This window comes from Carassius auratus, chromosome 23 (genome assembly GCF_003368295.1).
Source record: "Carassius auratus strain Wakin chromosome 23, ASM336829v1, whole genome shotgun sequence".
In the NCBI taxonomy this organism is placed as follows: Eukaryota; Metazoa; Chordata; class Actinopteri; order Cypriniformes; family Cyprinidae; genus Carassius; species Carassius auratus.
Window position 1 is genome coordinate 834,371 of NC_039265.1, and position 12,412 is coordinate 846,782.

Consider the following 12,412-nt stretch of genomic DNA (forward strand, 5'->3'; position numbering starts at 1 on the left):
GGGAGATTTTAATATTAATCTCTTAAAGAATCTCAAACAGTTAACTGATCACTTGGATGTGATGAAAATGATTAATGCACCTACAATAATAACTAATTCAACAAGGTCTCAAATAGATGTAATTTTTAGTAACAGAGCAGAGAGAATCTTAAATACTTTTATTATGTTAACAGACCTTTCTGACCACAATTAGATTTTAGTGGCCAGAAAATTATCTAGTAAGAGATTCAATCCATTCAGAAGGAAATATGATTCTTACGGCATTCCAAAACGCAAACTAGATGACTTCAGAAGGGCAATCCATCAGATTAAATGGGATGATTTATTAACCGGAAAAGATCAGGAGGATGACAGTGGTATATTCTTCCAAAAATTTGAGAGCAATATTAAAGATTTCAGTTGTACATTTAATCCTAAAAATAAAAAACGTGCTGTCCCTTGGATTAATTCAGGTATTTTAGATCTAATTAAAAAATGGGACCTTGCTCTAAAAACTGCAAATAGATCAAAGTTAAGTCATGATTGACAACATTTTGTTACATTATGGAACAAGGTGGTAAAGACCCTGAGAAAAGCCGGGCCAGTAGCACCGAGGCCAGAATAGCGCAGGGTTTCCACAGTCAGGGCCTGAAGCTCTGCTGTGCGTCACTAAAACACGCCCTTTACACGCCTCTCAGAACAACGTCATGCAACCTCAAAATTTCACCATCAAAGAGAAGTTATCAGAAAACTAAGAAATAAGTCACTGGAACATGCGCGATCACAAAACGAACATGATAAAAGCGGCCGTTTGTTTACATGCTATATATTCAAATTCAAAAGCATCGATGTTTTAACTCTAGAATAAGTGATACATTGATCATATTGATTTAATTTATCAGGACTCAAAATTAATCACACATAAATATACACTTATTTCTATTTTATTTATTTATTTTTAACGCTCATGAAAATAGCCTGCTATTCAGTCGAGTCTGTTTCTGTTTATTAGCCACAGTAGCCGTCACATTTAGAATGAATGATAATATCTCTATTTTTATAAAAGCTCCCGAATAAAAAACATTATTAGGCTATATTCTTTTATGATAGGCAACGTGAGATAAACTCTCGAGACGAGGCTTGTGACAGATAATATAAGTTACTAAATAAATACACGATTGTGATAGAGAATAAGAAGCTGACGTCTGATTTCTTCAAGCGGTCATATTTACCATGTTTACTATGGTAACGTTAATGTTTAGTGTGCATAGTCTTTTACATCGCTTATAAATATTTCTGCCTTGTTTAGTGATTATAATCCACATCGGATCAAGTTATTTCTAACACTTGCTGCTAACTAAGAGTGAGTTTTGAGCTCGACTTATTTTAAAACGTCTTTAATGCTGGTGTTACAGCTGTTCGTATCTTTCTGAAATGATCCGCGCTGACGCTCTGTAGACGCTGAGAAACTCCGCCTTTGTTCATAACCCCTCCTCTAGCCCCAGCTGGAGCGCTTTGGCCCAAGGTTTTCGTCAGGCCAAAAAACCTTGGCCGTTGGCCCCGAGGAAGCCCTGGCGAGGCACGATCAAGCCCCGGAAGTCACAGTGGAAACGCGACTGGCCCTGGCAAACACTAGCACGCCCGGTCTTAGCTCGATAGTGGAAACAAGGCTAATAATTACTTTGTTGAATCAGTAGACACAATTGCTCAATGTTTCTCTCCTTAGTATACAGAAGATTATCCAGTTAATACAGCAGAACAAGCCCTTACTCTAAGCGCAGTCTCTGAATTAGATGTCAGAAGAACAATTATATCTATAATAATTATATAACAATCCAGAGCAAAGGATATATTTGGTATGGATCTGGTAATGCTTAAAGAGCTTAGTGAGTCATTAGTTAATCCTATCACTAAATTTATCAATTTTTCATTTTCTCATGACATATTCTCTTCTGCTTGGAAGTCAGTCATCTGTTATTGTGCCCATATTCAAAAGTGGTGATCCTCACTCTGCTAGTAATTTTAGACCTATTAGTATTTTACCTGTAGTCTCAAAGGTTGCAGAGAAATTGATTCCTGCGCAAATCACTAATCATTTGAATAATAGTTCTTGTGCTTTATATCCAATGCAGTTTGGCTTCAGAGCAAATTGAGATGGCAAATTGTTACTTCACTGAAAAAGTAGTCTCTTTTAGATTCTTCTAAATTATTAAGTTTACATTTTTTCCCCATACTTTAGGATGGATCAAATCATATTTTTCAGGTCGCACACAGTATGTTAGTATACAGAATTATAAGTCAGCCCCCCTAAATATATCCACTGTTGTTCCACAAGGATCTATTTTGGGTCCTCTACTTTTTACATTGTACATCAATGATCTTCCATCCATCTGTCGTAACACTAACATTCAAATGTATGCAGATGGCACTATTATATATATACATGGAAGTAGTGTGTGACAAGTTGCAAATTAACTTACATGATCTCTGGTTTATGTCACAGCTTGGGTAGAAAAATGCTGTTTACAGTTAAACATATCTAAAACAGTGAGTATGTTCTTTACCAAATCTAATAGTTTAAGTGTAGTGCCAGATTTACATATATTTGTATCAGGGGAAAAATTACAAGTTGTATCTGAATAAAAGTACCTCTGTATTTTGATTGATTCCAAACTTTCATTTAAGGCTCAGGTAAAAAACGATCTGTAACAGGGTCAGATTTATTCTATCAAATTTAAGATTTATTCGTGATTTTACATATCGTCCAAGGCCATATTAATATTACTTATTGTTTAAGTACTTGGTCACATCCTAGTACTACTACTCTGAAACCTATTTGTTTAGTCTTTGTATACTAAAAACCCTTGATCAGAAATCAGTTCAGTTTCATCATTGTTCAATATTTAAAAAATATATAATTTGCTAACTTGATCAATTATGTACATATTTGTCTACTGTTTAAGACTATACACAGCCCGACCTCACCACTAAAACTAAAAAGTTTGTTAATATTAGAACAACTACTCACTGATCAACAAGGGGTTGGGAAAGAGGGGACTGTATTATTCCTCTTAAAAGATGTAAATTCAATCTTTTTCAGTAAAAGCTGCTAGGGAATTCAATTCAATTCAAGTTTATTTGTATAGCACTTCTTACGATACAAACTATTACAAAGCAACTTTACAGAAAATTATGTTTCTACTATATTTAGTACTAGCTTATAAGTGGTGACTGTCAGTTTGTGCACATATGACAGGATTTTTCAGAAAAATTTATACAAGACGTAGTCAGCCAGATGATGAACATTCAGCAATTATTATATGATGCAGTCACACTTGTAGCAATATTTGTTAGTTCTGTTTGTTGATTCAGAGTTAGCATCATCTAAGGTCCTCTGAAGGTCAGCATCATCTCTTCTCAGGTCTTCTGGATCCAGACAAGAGCTTGTGTAAATCCTAGTTACCATGGGATGTAAATCCCGTGGCGAAACATAGAAACAAATAGAGACATCATTAGCATAGCTGCTGTTCCAACAAAGTAAAATGAATTAATTTAACCCAATCTCGACAAAAGGTATGACGTCCCATCCAGGAATTTTTTCATGTACAATGAAATTCCAAAGATGTACAATGAAACAAGATCGATAATCAGTGCACAACTTAGGCCTACACCAAATACATTTTTCTCCTGCACCACGGATCTCTGGACCAGCAGAACTGTGGACACTTACATGGCAGTAACAGTCCAGTTCATTACACAGTCCTGGGAGATGCAGTCCTGGTGTTTAGGGTGCTCTGCATTGTATTCTGATCACACAGCAGACACTCTAAAGGAAGCCCTGGAGGAAATTATCACAGATTCCTGGGGGCTAGATATGGCCAATTTAGCTGGAATTACAACAGATAATGCGTCAAACAACCGCAAGGCTTTCAGTGAATACACCTGGATACCCTGTTTTGGGCACAATCTGCATTTGGCAGTGAACAAAGCCATAGATATAGATCGTGTGGCAATCTGTCTGTCCAGGCTCCGTAAGACTGTGTCAGGCTTCTCCAGATCAAACAAGATGTCTAGACTGCTCAAAGACAAACAAAAGTCTTTAAATCTTCAGTCTACTCATCACCTTAACTTTAACTGCGTTTGTAGAAGGCACTGCAGCCAGACCGATATACACAACACAGACCGGAAGTTAACTTAGGTCCAGGCGCATGCGCCCGATGAAACCGTCTATATATATATATATATATATATATATATATATATATAAATATATATATATATATATATATTAGGGGTGTAACGGTTCACAAAATTCACGGTTCGGTTCGATAAGATACACTGATGTCACGGTTCGGTTCGGTACGTTTTAGATACAGCAAAATGTAAAAACATCTCAACTTCTCAGAATGCCGCAAGCGCACTGCGGGTCATGTGACAAGAACTAACCAATCAGCTTCATCCTTTCCCGTAACAACGTTGAAAGCTCAGCCAAGATGAAGGAACAGCTGATCATAGTTGTATATGGATTGCAATTTTGAAATAAATTTAGTAGCAGAGCTACTGCAAGCGATTTTTAGAGCTGCAAATCCATTTATCCTTTGCTGAAATTTCCGCGTCTCATTGAGAGAGCATGTCATTGTTGCTTAGCAAAGACAGACGCCTCATGAGCGCTTCTGCCCGAGCGCTTTGGAAAGGAGGAGAAAGCGGCGCGACTAGCGTTTTCCACTCGTTTTTAGGCGCGATATGTGAACGGCCCCTAAGGCGCTCGCTCACTCAGTATGCCATGAAGGCTCGTTGCAAAATGTCTAATGTATTTAACAGACCAGAAATAGAAGATCCTCCAATAACTAACAGGTCTGGTATTTGAGTGCACTTTGGATTCCCTGTAAGCTATAATAGTGATGACAGAATGAATGGTAAATAGTAAGGTCTCATATCCGCGGCTATAACGTAAATGAAGCCTACCAATTGCTGCGGTGATGTCTTTTGCCCTGTTTGAATCCGTTGGAAATGTCTGCCTAAACGCTGAGTTTGCTGCATGTATGTTTCTCCTTTTTTCGTCTTTTCCCAGATACTGACACAATAAGGTGATGTCGGCGTAAATGAGTTGACATGTTTCAAGTATTCCCGCTGGTGTTTTTTTTTTTTTTTTATTCCCGCTGGTGTACCCTGTCATGTTGCAGATGCGACATACCGTTGTTTTTTTATCCACCACTCTCTTGCCATCACCATTATAGCTTACAGGGAATCCAAAGTGCACCCAAACACCAGACCTGTTGGTTATTGGAGGATCTTCTATTTCTGGTCTGTTAAACGCATTGGCCACCGCGTACTGTGCATGAACTGCTCGCTCACTCAGCGCCTGACTGAGTAGCCTAACATAAACATATAAGTTGGTGTTTTTTTGTTCTTCGGGAGTGTCAGGGGCATTGCCTGTTACGTTGTTTGGGTTATTGGGCTACCTTGTTGAACGCATATCATTATATTTCTCTTTTTTTTTTTTTTCAAATATAATTAATTAGTCCAACGAACCGTTCGGTATACATAATGCGTACCGCGTACCGAACCGAAAGCCTCGTACCGAACGGTTCAATACGAATACGCGTATCGTTACACCCCTAATATATATATACAGTCTTGTTCAAAATAATAGCAGTACAATGTGACTAACCAGAATAATCAAGGTTTTTAGTATATTTTTTATTGCTATGTGGCAAACAAGTTACCAGTAGGTTCAGTAGATTCTCAGAAAACAAATGAGACCCAGCATTCATGATATGCACGCTCTTAAGGCTGTGCAATTGGGCAATTAGTTGAATTAGTTGAAAGGTGTGTGTTAAAAAAAATAGCAGTGTGGCATTCAATCACTGAGGTCATCAATTTTGTGAAGAAACAGGTGTGAATCAGGTGGCCCCTATTTAAGGATGAAGCCAACACTTGTTGAACATGCATTTGAAAGCTGAGGAAAATGGGTCGTTCAAGACATTGTTCAGAAGAACAGCGTACTTTGATTAAAAAGTTGATTAGAGAGGGGAAAACCTATAAAGAGGTGCAAAAAATGATAGGCTGTTCAGCTAAAATGATCTCCAATGCCTTAAAATGGAGAGCAAAACCAGAGAGACGTGGAAGAAAACGGAAGACAACCATCAAAATGGATAGAAGAATAACCAGAATGGCAAAGGCTCAGCCAATGATCACCTCCAGGATGATCAAAGACAGTCTGGAGTTACCTGTAAGTACTGTGACAGTTAGAAGACGTCTGTGTGAAGCTAATCTATTTTCAAGAATCCCCCGCAAAGTCCCTCTGTTAAAAAAAAGGCATGTGCAGAAGAGGTTACAATTTGCCAAAGAACACATCAACTGGCCTAAAGAGAAATGGAGGAACATTTTGTGGACTGATGAGAGTAAAATTGTTCTTTTTGGGTCCAAGGGCCACAGGCAGTTTGTGAGACGACCCCCAAACTCTGAATTCAAGCCACAGTACACAGTGAAGACAGTGAAGCATGGAGGTGCAAGCATCATGATATGGGCATGTTTCTCCTACTATGGTGTTGGGCCTATTTATCGCATACCAGGGATCATGGATCAGTTTGCATATGTTAAAATACTTGAAGAGGTCATGTTGCCCTATGCTGAAGAGGACATGCCCTTGAAATGGTTGTTTCAACAAGACAATGACCCAAAACACACTAGTAAACGGGCAAAGTCTTGGTTCCAAACCAACAAAAATAATGTTATGGAGTGGCCAGCCCAATCTCCAGACCTTAATCCAATTGAGAACTTGTGGGGTGATATCAAAAATGCTGTTTCTGAAGCAAAACCAAGAAATGTGAATGAATTGTGGAATGTTGTTAAAGAATCATGGAGTGGAATAACAGCTGAGAGGTGCCACAAGTTGGTTGACTCCATGCTACACAGATGTCAAGCAGTTTTAAAAAACTGTGGTCATACAACTAAATATTAGTTTAGTGATTCACAGGATTGCTAAATCCCAGAAAAAAAAAATGTTTGTACAAAATAGTTTTGAGTTTGTACAGTCAAAGGTAGACACTGCTATTTTTTTGAACACACCCCTTTCAACTAATTGCCCAATTGCACAGCCTTAAGAGCGTGCATATCATGAATGCTGGGTCTTATTTGTTTTCTAAGAATCTACTGAACCTACTGGTAACTTGTTTGCCACGTAGCAATAAAAAATATACTAAAAACCTTGATTATTCTGGTTAGTCACATTGTACTGCTATTATTTTGAACAATACTGTATATATATATATATATATATATATATATATACACACACACACACACACACACACACACACCTTTGCACATCCTGTCATACTGGTGACTGGGTGTTACTGCAATAGACTCATTTTGCAGCATTAAGGTTAACGATTAATCGTTTAATTGATCGGTAATTTAAACGATGATCGATCATGGAAATGTTTGAAAATTGACACCCCTACACAGAAGTATAGAAAATTCTACATTGATTAAAAAAAAAATGCAAAAAACGACACTGATATCGGATCGGAATTACTGTCTCTTCTCATAGTGACAGCCAATCACATTAGTTTTCTGGTATTGCATGCACTTGATTGGCTTGCGTCTGCGCTTGGGTATTTGCATAAGATGTTCTGACTGGAGGACGGCTGCATTGGCGGTTGAAAAGTCTTCAACTTCTATTTAGAATTAATTTCTAGAATTAATTTCACCATGCTTGACGTCACTTCATTTAAAAGTAAACGAGAGGCGTTGACGCCCCGTGTGATGGGGCGTTATATGTCTGGATACCGCTGCACAAATCTTTCAACAACGAGAAATGTAGTTCCAGCACGGCCTTACATCCAGGACAGCAGAATGGTCAGGATGACCTGAAACACATAACCAACTGAAATCGATTTAAAAGTATTTAGTCTTGCCTGAGTGATGCTGAAACAACCAGGTTTAGTTTTTCACCCAGGAGAAACTGCTTCCTGTGGAACAGTCTCCATGAAGAATGATCTCTTGATCCTGGATCCTTGCTGCCATCCATGCAGAGATGATTTGGAGGATATGTGGTTGTGTCTAAAGGGTAATGAATCAATGTTACTAGAATACTGATAGCAGCACTATTGATCCTGTACCTTATGTAAATGTTTTCAGTACCGAACAAGTCAGGAACTAAATTAGTACCAGTTCTTGAAACCCATCTCTACTTGTAATAGTTGTCTTGTTGCTGCTGCCCAGACTGTCTCTTCCCCTGAAGATAAATATATGTGTTCATTTTAAAGCAATACATAATACATTTAAATTACTAGGTGGTAACAAATATATTTCCTTATAAGGAACTCACTGAATCATTGAATCAACTGGTGGCAGTAAGGACCTGTTTTTATGCAGTCTATGGTAAAGACCTAAAAAAAAGTGAACAATTTGTTTACTTTTTGTGAAACGAAAGTATCAGATCAATTTGAGAATTAAACTAGCATTAAAAAGCATGCATGTGAAAAACACCATCAACACCAATAATGAACAGATGACAGAATTTACAAGCCTGCCACTTGAAGGAGAAAATGGGAAATTATTAATCCCACATAACGTTACACTGAACATGATTTCGGCAGCCTCGGTCTAATTAACGTTAAACTTTATACAGCGGTTTATATTCACAGCATGGCTAGCATGAGCATCATCAAGCTCAAGCAGCAGGTATTCAAACAAACTAATTAACGTTACTACGGTCAAAATTGAATAATTAGAAAGTGAATACTGTATAGTTTATAGTGTTAAATTTCAAATAATTTAAAACAGGTAAGGTTATATTCGATTTTTACAGTTAACGTCACCTTAGACCACCTCTGAGACTGCTTTTGAGCTAATTAACCAAACAGAGCATTTATTTATTAAATTGAAAGAGAAAACCTACAAAAATACAAAACACTACTCCTCTTTGATGGCATTTAACGTTATATTAGTTAAAATCTATGAATAAAAGTAGATTTATAGGACTTACCTTTCCTCCGTGTCCGTCTGCTGGAAGTTGACCGTTACAAAATGACGGGCACGCGCACGTCGCGCACTTCACTCAGAAAGTGACGTGCGCTGCTAGTTTAAGGTTTAAATGTTAATTTGTCCTGTACTCTCTTTCATTAACAAACATTATCACCATTTGCTAAGTAAATTGTTTATTTTATTGTTCTTAAACTGATGGCATATATATATATATATATATATATATATGTATATATATATATATATATATATATCCCAGATAGCATACATATCCGGGCCTCATCTGGGCCAACTATGGCACATCTGGCTCAGTTCTGGCAGCGGCAGAGGTTATATGGGCCATCTCTGGCCCACACACATCAAGCCGGTTTTAGTTTGAGTTGTGGCATGCTGTTTCTGGGCCAGATCTGGCCCGTGTGCAACAAACCGGCTTTAATTTGAGTCGTGGCTTGCTGTGTGTGGGCCAGATCTGGCCCGTGTGCAACAAACCGGCTTTAATTTGAGTCGTGGCTTGCTGTGTGTGGGCCAGATCTGGCCCGTGTGCGACAAACCGGCTTTAGTTTGAGTCGTGGCTTGCTGTGTGTGGGCCAGATCTGGCCTGTGTGCAACAAACCGGCTTTAGTTTGAGTCGTGGCTTGCTGTGTGTGGGCCAGATCTGGCCCGTGTGCGACAAACCGGCTTTAGTTTGAGTCGTGGCTTGCTGTGTGTGGGCCAGATTTGGCCTGTGTGCGACTAACCGATTGTTGTGTGTGGGCCAGATATGATATTTAGTATGATATTAATTCATGGTTATTAAGTTTTAAAATGTAAAGGAAGAAGGCTGACTTTTTTTTTCTTTTCCCTTCTGTCTAAGATCTGATAAAGAATCATTTGATTAAGTCATCCTTTCTTTTTCATAATCCAACAGATTTGTCTGTCTAATTAAGATAATATTCTGTTCTTTAACTTTGACACTGAACTTGAGGAATTCTAAGTAATAGCAGACAGTCATTCTGGTCATTCATTAGTAATCAGTAACCTATATATGAATAGCGTATTCTAGATTGCCAAGGGCATGTTGTTTATATGTTAATTTATATATTGGATAATGATGGAAATAAACTAGGATACTGACATTTGCAATGTAGCCTTATGAAGAGCAGCAATCAATAAGATCAAAAGTAATCAGAAAAAAAAATTCAGTCACCTGCAACATCTGCAAATCAGTCAATACTTTTTTTTGGACTGTAGTTTGCACATGCACACAGATTATCTGTTGTCTTTGTGGGGACTCTCAATAGACATATTTAAAGGTGCAGTCTGTAAGAATGTCTGTTAGCTAGTGGTGGAAATAGGTACTGCAGTCCAAATTCAAGTTATGGGAGATTGTTGTTAACCCCGCACCCTTCTCCTCAGACTCGACCCTCATGCAGGTTGCCAGTTTAAGGTCACACAACAGGAATGAGTGCAACTGACAATGGAAGCTGAGGAGACTTACTCATAAGTTGATGAGTTGATTTATCCATGTTATTATATGCTCTTGTTTATACCCTAACAATGACCTGGGGGTCTGCCAGCGTTTTTTTGGGGAGCACTAAGTCAGCGGCTTGATACGATTGGACCTAAACCGGGAACTTCCGCCAATAGCTTTATGAATTATGAATAGGTTCCTCCAGTGCGAAAGCCCCTAATGACGTTTGTATACCAGTTAAAGGCAGCAATGTACTAATCTGTGCATCATGTGCAGAAAAAGAACAGAAGAACAAATAACAACCTTTAAAGGTTAGAGCATCGACACAGACTTTGCTTAAAGGGACACTTCAGCCAAAATGCATTAAGCTTTGTATTGTTAGAAACCCAGTCATATTTTTGAATGCTCCTGTATTATTCCCTAATTTGCCCATGAGAAGGTAGAAATAAGGATTTCATTGTTCCAGTTCCTGCTTATAATGACATAAAATCATAATTTTGCGTCATTCTAAGCAGGAAGTCCCATGAGACTTTAAAATGGAACTTTATGACAAAAAGATTGCCGACCCCTGTTGTTTAACAATTTTAAAATAGTTTGCAATGTCATTAATTTGTGTGTGTATTTGTAAATGTGATGAATGGAACCTTTTTTAATCAATTTCTAATGTATGTGTAAAGTGCTTAAGTGGAGAAAAACATATTTTAAGGAAATCAGTTTGCATTGTTTTAACAAGATGTTAAATACAACTGAAATTGCAAGTTGCAGGAAATATTACATCATTTAGCTCAACTTACACCACTAAATATGCATTTGTTACAGCATTATATTCTTCCATTTTACTAAGTTAAAGGCTATCACTTTGCATGATTTTTTGAGGGAGCTTAACAAATTGCAATTTACTGTGTAAAAGAGTTTGAAAGCACAGAATAAAATAAAAAATTGGGAGATGGGCTTATTGACAAACAAAAACAAAGTTAAATACAAATAGGCTGAATGTAAAAATTGATTGTGTGAACGGACATTAACCAACAACACAGCATGTTCTTCCCATAAATTCCATGACTTTCTTCTGTTATGTACAAAATTGAAAAATTACCAGCAATATTATCTGATTTTTACAGGCAATCCCTCTTGGCATGGTATTTGATGTTCAAGCACAACTTTTCACCTCATAAATATTTTATTTGGAATAACTGTAATATTTTATATGTAATATGTAACTGTCTATATTTTTTCAGAATTGGTTTGATAAAAATATCTTTTTAGTCAATTAATCAATTCTCAAGGGTTGTTGTTTTCATATAAGGAGTTTTTATATCACTTTCAATTTCCTGTTTCTCCCAAAGAATTTTCAATAGTTATGGGTTCAATCCCATCAGGTGCTCTTGAGAGGAACTCAACCTCTAGTCTCTGTGAGTTTGGTCAATACTCCTGTTGGCAAATTGTGCTTTGCTTCTCCCTGTAAAAACAATCTATCAGTCCGTTCACTTTTTTCAGCAAAACATTGTTACTTTACCATCTGTGACCACTTACTGGAATAATGCAGTTGGTAATATATGTTGGAAAAAAGTTTAGATGCTTCCACATCTTTTCTTTAACCAATAAAGTAAAATAGATTTCTTCTAAAATAATTCATAAATACTGCTCTGCAAGTCACTACCTCAAAAAGTTCAAAAAGGATATTTACTCCAGTTGTTCTTTCTGTGACAACTCTGACGAAACTGTAGTTCATATTCTTTCTTTTATTTTTTTTTTTATTTTCCATTTACCAATATGTTTTGGCAAGATTAGGATTTATTAGGTCTGAAATGTATAATGAATGTGTGTTGGAAGGATGGCTTTGTAGGTTATAATCAATCTGAAAAAGGTCATTTTTAAGTAATTGATCTGATCTTGTTACTAGCAAAGTTTCATATTCATAAATCTAAATATTTAAATATGAAACTTACTTTTTCTTAAATTTTTGAAAGAACTTGAAAAATATGTCTT

At 37.1% G+C, this 12,412-nt stretch overlaps 1 long non-coding RNA gene across 1 annotated transcript; it reads right to left on the reverse strand.

Moving 5' to 3' along the window:
- Window positions 1–8,180: 8,180 nt before the first annotated feature.
- Window positions 8,181–9,006, reverse strand: LOC113041713 (uncharacterized). The gene is made up of 3 exons (XR_003275441.1): window positions 8,975–9,006; window positions 8,315–8,375; window positions 8,181–8,221 (listed from the first exon to the last, which is right to left on the reverse strand). It is a non-coding gene; the product is annotated as an uncharacterized LOC113041713 (long non-coding RNA).
- Between the last annotated feature and the right edge of the window lie 3,406 nt (window positions 9,007–12,412).